Source organism: Acomys minous, assembly GCF_964271855.1.
Source record: "Acomys minous genome assembly, chromosome: 2".
NCBI lineage: Eukaryota > Metazoa > Chordata > Mammalia > Rodentia > Muridae > Acomys > Acomys minous.
The window spans coordinates 99697805-99713818 of NC_140484.1; the positions used below are offsets into that span (position 1 = coordinate 99697805).

The 16014-nt window shown below is 42.4% G+C and overlaps 1 protein-coding gene across 4 annotated transcripts in view; it reads left to right on the forward strand.

The window, feature by feature from the left end:
* OTUD7A (OTU deubiquitinase 7A) overlaps window positions 1-16014 on the forward strand; it is a 317547-nt gene that overhangs the window by 59430 nt on the left and 242103 nt on the right. The window contains exon 2 of one of the 4 annotated variants that reach the window (XM_084755965.1): window positions 166-239. The exons of the other annotated variants lie outside the window; for them this stretch is intronic. The gene's annotated coding sequence lies outside the window, so the exon portion shown is untranslated. The remainder of the gene's footprint in view (window positions 1-165; window positions 240-16014) is intronic. 4 annotated transcript variants of the gene reach the window in all.

Consider the following 16014-nt stretch of genomic DNA (forward strand, 5'->3'; position numbering starts at 1 on the left):
TTTCAGGGAAATCAAGCAATCAGTGGCTTCAGGACAGTAAGTAGCAAACATCAAATGCAACATACTGAGTTTTTTTTTTAAGTATTTTCAGCTTTAAGAGTGTTTTGTAAATGTAGAAAAATTAGAAGGAAAATGGCCATTTTTACTTTTTATAATTCACTTTAGGATTTTGAAGGAACACAGACTGCAGTGAAGGTTGCCTTGTCGCCATGCTCTGAGCAGAGTAACTATGGTTAGAGGTAAGATACTGTGTGGCCTATAAATCAGAAAATGGCAGCTCCAGTCCGCTGTCTGCTGAATGACCTGGGAGCTCAGGCTCCTCTGAGCAGCCTCTGTCTCCTCTAGAACACCATCTTTGCTTGTGCAGATTACTAGCTTTCAACTCTGCATTCTCACCTCCTTCAATCAAACCTTACCCACAAAAGTCCTGCTAGCTGACTGTTCTCTAACCAGACTCAATTTCCCCTGAGATGGCCAGAGCCCAGGGAGCTGCACTTGGATGTTAATTCCAGGCCTTAGAGCTGGGAACCCCCTGCAGTGGTTACCCAGCTCCCAGTCAGGGTTGAATCCAGGCTTGAGTAAATTGTTCTGAAAGCAGAGTTGTAGTACTTTAGTAGAGAAGCAGAAATTACCCTCCAGTGCCTAAATACCAATAACTATGACTGTATTTCTTCATCTTTCTATAAAATATTTTGCATGTGAAGTGTCATATGTGCCTCGTAGTATTCTTAATCTCACATCACAAACCTGCCCCAGCAGTAACTTTACTTCTAATGTGAACCTTTACATATATAATGTATAGCAAACATTTTTTAGCAAAATGAAGAACACACTGTTAGCGCACGAAGCTTGTATAATTTATTATCACATTGTGAGCATTCTGAACCTTTCCTGTGTGGATGACAGCTTTTTGGAGTATACATATATATGTTTGTGTGTGTGTGTGTGTGTATGTATATACATGTATGTTGTCATCTAAATTTATAATAACTATCACATTTATTATGTTGTAATATAAGTATTTATATAAAAAAGCTTCCATATACAATAGGTTCAAGATTTAAAGGCATCCTGATTTTTCTTGGTTTTCAGTCATAGATTTAAAATAGTTTAATAATCTCGTGTTGCCTGTGTACACTCCGACATTCCCATGTGCATATTCTCTCTCTTTCTCTACACACACACACACACACACACACACACACACACACAATTTATCCACAGAAAATCTTAACATATGCCAAGTAGACAATTTCCTGTAATTTCTTTATTTTTAAAAGTGATACTTTAAAATACTGCTATTAGTTCAACAAGGAAGCTTTACATCTTTTGAGAAAATACCTTCATGTGTCTGTGATGGCATACTAACTAACTAGTAGCCTGGATGAGGACTGCTGGGAACAGCCTAGTGCTGTCTTATGGAGCCTCAAGCTGTTCAGGTCTTGGAAGAACTGCATTCTGGGGATTCTGATTTCTGTGGCTGCCTGCTGCCACCTGCTGTTAGGCAGGGAGCCAGCCTTTGCTAGTCCTGCAGGCCTGTCTGACTGGTGTGGGCAAAGCACCTTCCTGGACCCCAGTGCCCAAGGGCTACAAGAAAGCTCTGTCCTTACATCTGCCCAAAAGCCAGAAGGAGGCTGACTCAGGTCTTGGCTCTGCCTTAGCTCTGCCCCAGGGCCCCAGTGATTGCTCCTTAGGAGAACTAATTGTAGGGTGCAGTTGCTGGTTGTATCCGCTTTCTGTAACAATTTGCAGAAATCTGATTCTGTTCTTTTCAGATAATAAAATTGCTGAATAATAGGCAGCATTAGTGGGGAAGTTGGAGGGAGGGAAGAAGGGAAAGAGAAAGACTGCGGCAGAGAGAGACAGGCAGAGACAGAGACAAACTGAGATTGATTGATGGCTATTTGTTGTTGTTTCTGGCCTAGCATTTGAAGGCCTCAGGAGTCCATTGGGGCTGTAGTACTCTGCAGCCTGGGTAATTTGAGGGTAGATAGCTCCTGTCAGTAGGAGTGAGCAGTTACCTTAGGCACCTGCTCATCAGAAGTCTCAGGAGCAATCACACTACACCCTGGGCCTTCTTTCCCTCGGGTATGAGCTAGGTATGGTGCTGCTTTCCCAGCTCTCTCTGCTTAGACCTCTGGTAAAAAAAAAAAAAAAAGTCTGTGACACAGAAGGACCTGGGAACAGAAAGCTGGACTAAGACCCAGGCCTGTCTCCAAGAAACTAGAACAGAAATTTGGAGGCATCCTTCAAACAGAGCATGAAGGTCTTGGGATGGGGTGCTTTCTCTGACCCTGCTAGCTGTATTGCTAGGTCCTGAAAGTCTTGCTCCTGGTGACATCATACAGTCCTAAGGCCTCAAGACCTCTCCCATATGATGAGCTCTAGGCTCAACCTCCCTCCGATTCTCAGTGTACTGAGTACACAGGGTGGTAAAACTGAATGTGGAAGACGCTAAAAACAAGGACGGCTCAGGTGAGCCGCAGTCGGCTTCTATGGCCTCAGGTACAATAGGGCAGACCCTGACAGCTTCTGGGGTCGTTAGTCTGGGGATAGACATACCTTAAACTTCCACATCAGCCCAGCCAGGGCCATTCAGGTCCTGTTCTATGTCCCTATCCATTGCATTTTCAACCCTTTTCTGGCATTCCTTACCTACATCAGTAGTGCTTTTTAGCTTCCTCTGGGACACTTGTCCATTAGTCTGTCCTTCCATCCTGCAGCTCAGCCTCATCTGAAGTCCTGTGCTAAAAATCAGGAACATTCTGATAATAAGCAAAATCTACTGACCACCTTGTATTTCCATCAGGCCGGTGGAGGGAATAACAAGTACCCTAACATGAATGCTGTTAGAAGACATACTTAGCCAGCATAGCTAGTGTATAAGGCCTCCCCAAAATCGGCTGCCATTTTCATGTATAAAGGCTGAGCCTGTGCTAATGAGACAAAGAAGGAAATGAGCATTATTTGAGCAACAGGACAAATGGCTGGAATTGAGCGCATGGGAAATACCCCTTGGGGTTTCAGTTTGTGTGGGCTGCACTGGGCAGAGCTCTGCCCTGGGTTAGGGGGTAGAGCAATGTCTTCATGGGTCTGGGAGTGCATTCACAGAACAGTATTTCCCCTTCTAAGAGAGCGCTGTTTCTGCTGCTGGTGGACAACTGTTGGCTTGGGCAGTGTGTCATGTCGGCCTCTGCTCATAATCCCAAGGGAGATGCAGATTTGTACTTGGGACTTATTTCTGCTTCCTCTCTACCCTCTGGGTCCACTCAGACCTGCTGCATGTACTGAGAACTCACCTGGTATATCCCTAGACTTGAGTCCTTGAAAACATGGCTGTGCCACATGCTTCCCAGTCAGTGTAGTAGTTCTCTTCCTGTTAATGTGCACATCCAGAGCAACTTGGGGAGGAAAAGATTTATTTGGCTTTTACTTCCATGTCACAATCTATCATTAAGGGAAGTCAAGGCAGGAAAGCAATCAAACTAGAGGCCAGTACCATAGGGAAAGCTGCTTACTGGCTCTATGGTTTGCTCAATATATATTTTTTTCCAGGACCAACTGCCCGCCCACCTCAATCATTAATCAAGAAAATACCCCCACAGACTTTCCTACAGCCTTATCTGGTGGGGTCAGGTTTTTTCCATTGGGATTCCCTCTTCCCAGATGACTCTTGCTTATGTTAAGTTGACAAAACAAACAAAACCTTACCATCCCACTTAGCTTCAAGTCCTTGCTGTGAAGGGTCTGTTTTGCTGAATTTGCGAAGCCCATTATATCAAGGGTACAGAGGATATATGGTAGGATCAACATATGGATAGATGGATGGATGGGTGGATGGATGGATGGATGGATGGATGGATGGATGGATGGATGAATAAGTGTTAGCTAACTGTCTTAAAAGGAGAGAACAAACAATGAGCCTGGATTTTCAGTCACTTTCCTATCACTTCCTGTGTGTCTTGCTGTTAATAATTAACATCATCACTCTCATTTTCAGTTTATTCAGCTGAAAGTGGGGCTAAATGTGATCTACTGCCGAGTGTTAAGGGATGTCATGAGATAATGTACAACAAATACATGATGAAGTGTAAGAGCTGCAGAGCATGAGCCATGTTGTTACTATGCTCAACAGACTCTGCAAGTTCCAAGAGGCAGCAATACCTACTTGAAGTCCCTCAGCACCATCAAGGGGAGTGGTCTGATAACCTTTGGTGAGCGGACACTCGTGGGAGACATCTTTGTATATGCCAGGGTGATTGACTGTTCAGTGTCATTTGGGGACTTCTGTTATTTATATGCATCTGGCCACAAATACCAGAACTTTGTGCCAGCCTTCCCACACTGCCTGTGGCTTCGGGTCTAATAAACATCATCCCTGATTCTTTGATTCAGGTGTGGTTCCTGGATCAGAATTTAGTATCAGTGGCCTGGCTGAACTGAAGAGAAGGTTGGCTTGTGTGTGAGGAGACACTGGACCCCATGGTGCTACCTGTATGTTTAGGCTATTGCCCTCCCGTGGCCTGTTGTAACACATTGATTGAAGAAAGTCTTGAGTCCTGGGTCAAACAAGTATTTGGAAACAAAATAGGTGTAAGCCAGAAAGATCTGGATTCCTACCTGACTTACTAACCTTGGACTGTTACAGTAGACCAGCAAAGTCTGGTAGCTTAAATGGCAGACATTTATCTTTCTTGCTACTAAAAGCAACAAACACGAGGTGAGGATGTGGGTGGATTTTGTGTCCAGTAACTCCTTCTTTCCCTGCCAATGGATGCCTTCTTGCTGCATCCTTCCATGGCCTGTCTGCTGTGTATGGGTGTGGAGAGGAAGAGAACCTGCTTCTTCCTGGAAGGGTGATAATTCTATCATGAGGCCCCTATTCTCGTGATTTCATCTAAGCCGAGTCACTTCCCAGGAGCCCCGCCTCCCAGCACAGTTGTGCTGAGGGACATTCAGCCTAACCTGTCACAGGGGGACCAGGCAATGGAGAATGTTGCTTCCTTCACTGAGTGCTTTCTCATTTACACATTAAGTACCACTGTGGGGCTACTTTGGAGAACATCTCATCCCCATGGCCTGCAGTCTAAGCCTTCCAATTTTATTCAGCAGTTTGTCCTTCTGTCTTATCTCTTCTGGTTCCACCAGAAGCCATAATGACTTCTATGTCATTTGAGGAGCTCCACAGCCCCAGCTCTCTCTGGCCTTGAAGCTGTATACTCTCTTAAATGATTCTCTGGACTGTTGTGTGACTACCTTCTTGCTATATACACACCCATAGGGGTCTTCACACCCTGTTCCCTCCTGAACAGCCTCTATAGCCACACCAGCGTAGCTAACACCACCATAGGCCTGCGGCAGCTTGACCCACCTGTACCCAATATGGGGTGGCAGGAGCCTTAGGCCTAACCACTCTTTATCATGGATCATATTTTGGCATGGGGAGGGGATGTCTCTGTGTCAGGGCATCTTGGAAGAGGAGGCCATAGTTCTCTCTAGACATGGAGAGGCCTGCAGTCTGCCCACTGGCACAGTCAACAGTCCCTCAAGCACAGGGATCTCAGTAGTGACAGGAGTCCACAGTGGGCAGCCTCTTTCTACACCTCCCGCCGACTCACAGTCATTGGAAGCCAAGGAAGCAAACCATCCACAGTAGGTGTTCCTCACACTGTGAGCAAGCAGGGATCCTGGCCCGGCTTCAGTAAGATGCACAATCTTCTCCCAGCATACCCAGGGCTGCAGCATGTTTCCTACGGGTCATCCTCCATTCAGTTTAGGTCCTCTGCTGACTCACTGTTGCTGCAGCTAGGGGACACCAATGTTGGTGCCTGAGAGACATCCTTTATTCTGCCCTTTGCACTGCCCAGACATCTTCACAGTGCTGCTGAGCCAGAGGTTGCCTATATCCCTTTATGTGTACTTTTATTCTTGTTTGTGCTGGAGGTGACATTGGGATTGGCCTCCTGCTGAGCACACACTCCTTCACCTCCTAATCCCCCTCTGCAAACTCTGACTGGTTCACAGACACACTCTTCCCACCTGGATAGCCAGTGCACAGCTGGCATTAGTAGCACTTAGCAAGTGTTTGTTGAGTTAAAACTTCAGAATCATGGGTAGGGAGGGCATCAAGCAGCTCACAGCATCATTTCTTCAAAAGCATCGTCTCTAAAATGGAGCCACTTCCTCTCCAATTGCTGGTATAATCACATGTGTTATGGACCAAACACCTCTAGAACACACCATATATAGAAACCTTCGATCCCTAACACCCTAGATGTGATCCCATCAGTATTAGGGCCTTCAAAATTGTACAGTTGTCCTTCCAAGACCACACATTTCACATGTACAGTTTCAGCCAAACAGATAAAACAAAGTTGAAGTTATTACTGCTACGCACACCTGTGTGGGCTCTGGCATGTTCATCTGGTCACAGGACAGCTGCAGAACTCAGTCCTCTTTTTCTACCATGTAGGTCCCCGGGGTTGACTCGCGTTCTCGGATTAGGAGGTAAGTGCCTCTACCCACTGAGCAATCCCTCCAGCTCAACTCAAAATAGTTTCAAGAATTGCGTCTATACAAAACATTAACAGACATTTTCTCCTTGTCATTATTCCCTCAGAACTGCAATAAGAACAGCAAAATTTGCATTGTATTCTTTGTAACTCATTGAGGGATGAGTTAAGAGGTACAGAATGGCTGCCACGCAGGCCTGTAATCTCAGTACTAGGGAGGCCAAGGTAGGTGAATCACAATGCATCGGAAGCCAACCTGTTCTGCCTGCAGGCTCTGGGCTAGTCAGGCCTATGTAGGGAGACCCTATCTAAAAATAAAAAACAGATATAGAGGGGTATGTGTAGTATAAATAAAAATACTACGCCATGTCATAGAAGGGAATTGAGCATACATAGGTTTTGAAATCCCTTTGAGATCTTAAAATCAATTTCCTTAAGGTGCAAAGGGACACACACACACATGAGAGAGAGAGAGAGAGAGAGAGAGAGAGAGAGAGAGAGAGAGAAAGGGAGACAGAAAAACAGACTGATGCTGCTTCTGCTTCTCTGAAGAAACTTGGATGTTGTAAGTGTGGCTACAATGAAAATTACTGATCCCTATGCCTCAGCTGAGTCTGCTATAAAGTAAGGATATTGCACCATCCTCACAGACTTGTCATGGGGCCTCTAAAACATAAGACAGTTAAAGCAATTATCTGGCATCCAGGCTTCAGGAAGGAACTGGCACACTATATTTGAGGGAGTGTATTTGACACGTGACTGCATGCCTTGTGCTCTCGGGGTTAGGTATTAATATGTTCCTTTTCCTGTAGAGAGCGAACTGGGTCCTAGAGAGGTCCAGGCATATTCTACCACCAGGGACTGTGGCCCTGGCTCCCTTTGTAAACAGGCCTAAAGTGGCATTCGCCAAACCTTCCAAAGTGGGGGATGTGGCCCGCATGTGCATCTGCATCGAATCTCATATTTTGCAGGGCATATTGTCCCCAGGAAAGCGTGTACTTGGTGGTGATTCCTGCCCCTAAACACCAGCTACTATTCAAAAGAAATTCCAAGCGTATCAGCTAGGCTACCCTCCCAATCAAATAACTCTGGTTTTTCTCATCCTCAACCCTTGGGAGCATGCCCTGCTTACAGCCATCCGAGTGTCGACAGTGGCCATGACCAGTGTGGACATCTGAAAGGGGCTTGCTAGGACAGTTTTGAGAACACAATTCAGAGATGTTCAGGGAGGCTCGGCTCTCCCAAAGGCGGCTTGGGTGAATGAGGACCCAGCCTCCATGTGGTCACCTGGGGACTGGGAGAGGCCTGGGGACGGTCTAATGAATGAGGACCAAATGGTCACCAAGTCTCTGGGAAAGGTTAAGAGAATTGGTGAAGTGGGACCCTGACTGACCATTTTGTGGTCACCGCGTGGCTGGGAGAGCCTGAGGGTGGAAGGATGGAAGTGAATGAGACCCCACCATCCATCGCATGGTCATCATGTGGCTGGGAGAAGCCGGGAGGGGCGGTGTGTAGTGAGTAAGGACTAGCTGGAAGAGACTCAGAGCAATGACCTGGGGAAAAGGACCTCCATCACTTATGGTCACACTATGGCTGAGAGAGGCTAGCCAAGGAGACATTTCCCTGCACCAAGTCTCTGCCCTGTCAGCTCTCCACCTGAGAGGAAGCAGGAGCTCTGCATTTATCTAAATCTCCTTTTACTCCCAAATTGCTCTTTTCATAGGACGGTTTCATTTCCAATGTTAACCATAATGAAAATAACCAGACTTTATTGTTTAGAAGATTCATAGCAGCAATAACTTTGCTCTCATTTCCATAGATCTTTATTCACAGTTAGGCCAGTGACTAGAGAGAGAAAAGGAAATGGCCTGCTATTTCACTTAAGCTAAATGCATTGACTTTTTACAAAATTAAATCTTGAGTAAATTAACTCGTAGGTCTGTGTTTCCTTATAAAAGCTAGGAGATGCTCATGGTGTACCTGCAGCTGAGGAGCGGCTCTGCCCTCCTGAAGCATTTATCCCCTCCAGGGGCTGCAGGGGCCTCCTAGGCTTTTGCCTTGACAAGGAACTGGGGAGAGCACTAGCTTAAAATGACCCTCTGGTTCCTGTCATTCTAGTATAAATTTATGAAGGCAGGATCAGAATTTATGGTCCTGCTCATGCCTCAGCATCTACAGCAACGCCAGCCAATAAATAACAGATATCTAATTATAGTTGTTAAGTAAATGAGTCAATTGCTCATTTACTCCCATAGTATACCAAGGATGACTGACATTTTAAAGGCAATAACAAGTGGCCACTTTTCATTTAAATAGATGGTTGAGATTGTCAATTGCTTTCTGCTTAGTGCAATAATCTCTTTTTTATGTTTCATTTATTATAATTTAATCACATTACATCTGGATTGTTATCCCCTCACTCTTATCTTCCAGTTCCCACCCTCCCTCCCTCATTAGCCCTCTCCCCTACACCTATGATAGGGGGAGGGGAGATTCTCTCCCATCATCTGACCACAGCCTATCAGGTCTCATCAGGATAGCCTGCTTCTCCTTCCTCTGTCCACAATTATATTTTTAACATCAGCTTTTTTTTCTTTTCTAAATATACATGTATATTGCATATACAATAAACTAGATACAGCAAGAAGAACCAATGAACAATCAGGAATTATATATATATATATATATATCACATTCATAGTGTTGGGGCTATTTGTATTTGGTAGCCTTGAAGAAAACATCTTTTCTAACTCGGTGAGTCTAAAATTCTGAATGTAAATCAATATTTATCATATCTCATCCTTACCAACTTAAAACATCTATCTAGACCTAGAAACATCTTAATCACTAAACAACTAAGCTTAGTTGTAAAACTAAACTATCTAGTCTTCAACCTCATCAGAGACAGAAATAAAAATTAATTACCTGAGTAAACAGAAGTGCAAGTTAGCAGCTTACAAAATGGAAAAATAACAGAGACAGTTTGCTGCCTGAGCAGTCACCCAAAACCCTCTATAACGTTGGAGCATCATCTTCAGCCTTCTTACCCAGTATCTCTGACAGACATATTTGTGAGGTAGGAACTATTGAGAACTTGCTTGTCCTGTCTTGACAGAGTTTGGCCATAAACTCTGCCTGCAACCAAGCTTGCCCATTTTTAGGCAGAATTCTGTCTGTGGCTGAAACCAGGATATTTTGCCCAGTGGCTTGTTTGCCACATTTGAAGCCATTTCCATAATGAGGTTCTTTGATGCTCATCATCTTCTTTGAAGTAGGTCAGGTATTGCCAGGAGTTAACCTGTCTCATTGTAAATGTATCTTTAAAATAATAAAAAACATCATTAAATACCATAGTCTATATGTCTCTGAGGTTTTTTTAAGACCTTATCTAACTATTTTATTTTATCGTTCTATAGAATCATATCTATCTGCTAAACCTAAGATGTATATTCTTGTGATAAAAATAGATTAGTAATTGGCATGACCATGCTTTGATCAACTAACAATTAACTTGTATAACTTACTTATCCTAAACAGCCTGCAGCAGCACTTTCAAAGTATTGGCAGGAAACGTTGTATTCAACTTGAGTTGTACGAGTACAATACCTCATATTAGAGTGTGTGTGTGTGTGTGTGTGTGTGTGTGTGTGTGTGTGTGTGTGTGTGTAGTGTGTGTGAAGAATAATCTTAAATTTGAATTCTATACCAGTATATCAAAATTAAACTTGTTTTGCATCAATATACAAACTTCTATACCAATTAATTAAAAATAACCTTGTAACAATTAAGGCTTTAAGTTGAGTAGTAGATTCAATAATATACTTTTTGTCCTATCATCCCTATATATTTCTATATCCCCTCCTTCTTTCTTTTCAACTCCTATCTCCATACCTACGAAGGAAGGTTAAGCAAAAGAGAAACACACTTGAGTCCAACCTCGTTTTTCTCTCTGAGTAAGACCAATAATAACTTATAACCAACTCCCAATGAAAACAAACAGCTATGGCTCAAGAAACCAAACAAAAACCTACCCAAACCCCCATTAAGGGAAATAGGGTGTCGTTCTCATAAGGTTTCTTTAGGCTGATTTGGGATAAGTAATACCTTTGTAGGGGGCCAAATAAAATTGGGGAAAATGGTTAAACAAGCTAGGAATAGCATTTGTGGTCAAATTTGTAGAAATTCTAGGCTTAATAGAAGTCTTGTGTGGGACAGTCTGAAATGCTGGACCAATTGGGATCAGAAGCTTTCTTTGAAGCTGTCCCGGGAGCTGTCCTGTTCTGATGAGGAACAGCAAGTGAAACACTTGGGGCTGGAACATGAAGGATGCAGGATGTCAGCATCCAGCATGCTGAGAGGAATGAATCCTGTCAAGTCTGATCCAGCATCAGTATCCTGTTATTTTGTTCTGAAAACATGTAATTTCTCACAAGCATTATACAAAAATTATAAATGTATGAGGTATGCAGGATGCACCGAACAATTAAGGCTGGTTCTCTGCTCTTTGTATGAGCAGAAGAAAGGCACCTGTAAATCTTCATTCATGCCATATGAAGAATGGCATCTAATAATCAGTCACAGGGATTCTGTAACCAACAAGAAGCATTGTCTGTGCATAGACATTCATGTCTCAGCCAGCCGCAGAGCTATTCCCATGTAGTGGGATTAGCAATATAAGTTACCTACTTGTTCTTCAGCTTGAATTCTTTACATCTTGATTGTAGCCCTCTCCCTCATCACCTCCAGATCCCACCCTCCCTTCCTCAACCCATCTTCCTCCCTCCCCTAGTCCTCTGAAAGGTAAGCCCTCATCCCCTAACATCTGACCTCAGCCTACCAAGTCACATCTGTACTATCTGTATCCTCTACTTCTGTGTTCTGTCAAAGCTGCCCTGCCGGGGGAAGTGATCAATGTTGAGGGGCCAGAATCCATGTCAGAACTAGTCCCTACTCCCCATATTGTGGGTCCCACAAGGAGACTGTGCTGCCTCTCTACTACATCTGAGCAGAAGGTCTAGGTCCACAGTATACATGGTCCTTGGTTGGTGCATTAGTCTCTATATTGTAGTGTGGTTATCCTGTACTATGTGGCTAATATCCACTTATGAATGAGTATATACCATTGTGTGTCTTTCTGGGTCTGGGTTATGTCACTCAGGATGATCTTTTCTAGATCCATCTATTTGTCTGCAAATTTCAAGATTTTTGTTTTTAATACCTGACTAGTATTCCATTGTGTAAATGTACCACAGTTTCTTTATCTATTCTTCAGTCAAGGGACATCTAGGTTATTTCCAGATTCTGTCTATTATGAATAAAGCTGCTATGAACATAGCTGAGGAAATGTCCTTGTTGTATGGTGGAGCATCTTTCAGGTAGTTGCCCAGGAGTGGTATGGCTGGGTCTTGGGGTAGAATTATTCCAAATTTCCTGAGAAAGTGACAGATTGATTTCCAAAGTGGTTGTACAAGTTTGCACTCCCACAATCAATGGAGTAGTGTTCCCCTATTTCCACATCCTCGCCAGCATATGCTGTCATCTGAGTTTTTGATCTTAGCCATTCGGATAGGTGTAAGATGGAATCTCAAAGTCATTTTGACTTGCATTTCCCTGGTGACTAGGGAAGTAGAGCATTTCTTTAAGTGATTCTTAGTCATTTGCTATTCATCTGTTGAGAATTCTCTGTTTAGCTTTGTACCCCATTTTTAATTAGGATATTTGGCTTGGTGGTGTTTAATTTTTTGAGTTCTTTGTATATTTTGGATATTAGCCCTGGTAAAGATCTTCTCCCAGTCTGTAGGCTGTTGTTCTGTTTTATTGACAGTATCCTTTGCCTTACAGAAGCTTTTCAATTTCATGAGGTCCCATTTATTAATTGTTGATCATAGAGCCTAACCTGTTAGTGTTCTGTTCAGGAAGTTGTCTCCTGTGCTAAAGACTTCAAGGCTGTTTGTTCTCCCCTTTTTCTTCTAATAGATTTAGTGTGTCAGGTTTTACATTGAGGTCTTTAATCCACTTAGAGCTTAGTTTTGTTCATGGTGATAAATATAGGTATATTTGAATTTTTCTACATGTAGACATCAAGTTAGACCAACACCATTTATTGAAGATGCTATCTTTTTTTCATTGTATTATTTCAGCTTCTTTGTAAAAAATCAAGTGTCCATAGGAGTATGGATCTATTTTTCGGTCTTATAGTCAATTACATTGATCAACTAACCTATTTCCATGTCAGTAACATGCTGTTTTTATTATTATTGCTCTATAGTACAACTTGAGATCTGGGATGGAGATTCCTCCAGAAGATCCTTTATTGTACAGGATTGTTTTAGCTATTCTATTTTTGTTTTTACATATGAAGCTGAGAATTGATCCTTCAATATCTGTAAAGAATTGTGTTAGAATTTTGATGAAAATTGCATTGAATCTGTAAATTGTTTTTGGTAATATGGCCTTTTTTACTATGTTGATCCTCTTAATCCACGAGCATGAGAGATCTTTCCATTTTCCAATACCTTCTTCAATTTCTTTCTTCAGAGACTTGAAGTTTCTTCATACAGGTCTTTCACTTGCTTGGTTAGAGTTACACCAAGATACTTTATATTATTTGTGGCTATTGAGAAGGGTGTAGTTTCTCTAATTTCTTTCTCAGCCCATTTGTCATTTGTATACACCAGGGCTACTGATTTTTTTAGTTGATTTTTGTATACAGCCACTTTGCTAAAGGTGTTTATCAGCTGCAGAAGTTCCTTGGTAGAATTTTTAGTGTCACTCTTGTATACTATCATGTCATCCATGAATAGTGATGGTTTAACTTCTTTCTTTCCAATTTGTATCCCTTTGATTTCTGTTAATTGTCGTATTGATCTAGCTAGGACATCAGGTACTATGTTAAAGAGATACAAAGAGAGTGGACAGCCTTGTCTTGTCCCTGATTTCAGTGGAATTGATTTAAGTTTCTCTCTGTTTAGTTTGATGTTGGCTATAGGCTTGCTGAATATTTCCTTTATTGTATTGAGATATTTGCCTTATATCCCTCCTCTCTACAAGACTTTAAACATGAATGGGTGTTGGATTTTGCCAAATTCTCTTTCAGCATCTAAGGAGATGATCATGTGGGTTTTTTTCTTTCAGTTACAATAATCTCTTTAAAGGAACAACTGGCTGCCCATGTAAGGAGAGCTTACTTTGATAGACATTAAGGTGTACCACAAATACACAGTAATCTAAAAATGTGGTCTTGAGGCAAGTACAGATAAATAGGCAGAGGGAGCTGGGACACAGACTTTAATGTGGCAGAAGCTTAATATACATTAAAATGGAGCCACAAATCAATAAAAAATTTAAAACTTCAGAAACTTTAGAGGAAATCTTATATATAATGGGAAGCCAAACTGGAGTCATACCAAACCATACCAAAACATTAAAAATAAAGGCTTACCCATGGAAAACAGGCCTGAGAACATAATTGAGAGACGATAAGAGAAAAGCTAAGACCTCTAAAATAAACATTTAAGAACACAAGTGGCAGGGTCATTTCAGAATCAAGATTCTCACATTAAGGCTGTCTTGGAAATCATCATCCATTAGGTGACAGATGGGAAGGAAATATATGTAATATCAAGAAATTATATATATACATATATATATGTATATATATATATACACATACATACATACACACACATACCAACTTAATAGAAACCAAGAAGAAGAGCCAGTGATGGTCATTCTTCCCTGTCAGCTTGACTTGATTTAAGATCTCCTTGTAGACTTGATTCTAGAGATATTCACTATGGCATTTCCAGAGAGATTTAACTGATGTGAGTAGAAACATCCTGAATATGGTTGACACCATCCCATGGGCTGAGTTCCCAGACTGTTGAAAACAGAGAAGAGAAACAGCAGCAGCATTTCTCTTCCTGCTTCCTGATTTAGATACAAAGTAACCAGCTGCCTTGTTTCGTTCAGCTGCCTTCTCCATCATGTGGACCTAATCTCTTCAAACCGTGAGCCAAAACAAAGCCCTCCACCCTTAACTTACTTTAGTCCAGTATTTTATCACAAGAAAAGAAACTAGTACAACTGACAAAGTATACAAACAGACATTTTGCAAATCCCAAGATTAGATAACAAAATAAAAGCTTTACATCATTTTTAATCAGAACAGTATGCTTTAGAAAGTAATAAAATGACCTATGTAAATTATAAGGACCTTTGGCATCTTCTAAACCTACTATTGGTAGCTCTGACCACAAATGTGATACTTCCTCACCCCTTCCAGAACTGTAACTTGAGACTGAGAGATGAAAGATAAAAATATATCTGCTTCATGAGAAACCATGATGTACCTTCCCTTGGTGGTGCAGAGATTTTATTTTAACATGTGTTGTTTTGTTTTTTAATTTATTTGTTTATTTATTCACTCTACATCCCTATTACAGACTCCTCCTTCCTCTCTTCCCATTCTCACCCTCTTCTCCCTTCCTCCTCCATTCTCAGAAAATGGAAGCCCCCTCCCCCAACTCACCTCAGCACATCAATTCTCATCATGAATAAACACATCCTCTTCCTCTGAAGACTGACAAGGTATCCAAAAGAAGGCAACAGAGTCCATGTCAGAGACAACCCCCACTCGAATTGCTAGGGAACCTACATGAAAACCAAGCTGCTCATCAGCTACATATGTGTAGCCTAGGTCCAGTCCATGCATGCTCTTTGGCTATTGGTTCAGTCTCATTGAGCTACCATGGTCCTTGGTTGGTTGACTCTGTTGGTCTTCTTATGGAGTTCATGTCCCCTCTATATCCCTCTGTTCTTCCCTGAACTCTTCCACAAGACTCTCCAAGCTTACCTAATGTTTGTCTATGCGTCTCTGTATGTGTCTAGATTCACTGCTGAGTGGAGCCTCTCAGATGATAGTTATGCTAGGCTGCTGTCAGCAAGTATAACAGAGTATCATTAATAGTTTCAGGAGTTGGCACTCTCCTATAGGGTAGGTCTCAAGTTGGGTCAGTCATTGTTTTGCCCTTCCCTCAATCTCTGTTCTGTCTTTATCCATGCCAACCTTGTAGGTAGAGTAAATTTTGGGTCAAAGGTTTTGTGTGTGGGTCAGTGTCCCCCTTCTACCACTAGAAGTCCTGCCTGGTATAGGAGGTGGCCACTTCAGTCCCTATGTCCCCGACAACTAGGAGTCTCAACTAGAGTCACCCTCATATCCTCCCAGGAAACTACTCCCTCATTGGTCTCCAGCTTCTCCCAGAGATGCCCCCATAGGCTTCCTTTTTCTCTTCCCCATCTTCTCACCCCATACCTTCATCTCCCCTGACCTGATCCCCACCATCATTCCCCTTCCTACCCCCTCTAGCACCCAGTTTTCTTTCTTCCTCCACTTCTGATGTATATTTTATTTCCCCTTTCTAAGTGAGATTCAAGCATCCTCCTTTGGGCCCTCCTTGATACTTAGCCTCTTTGGGTAAGTGCATTGTATCATGTTTCTTCT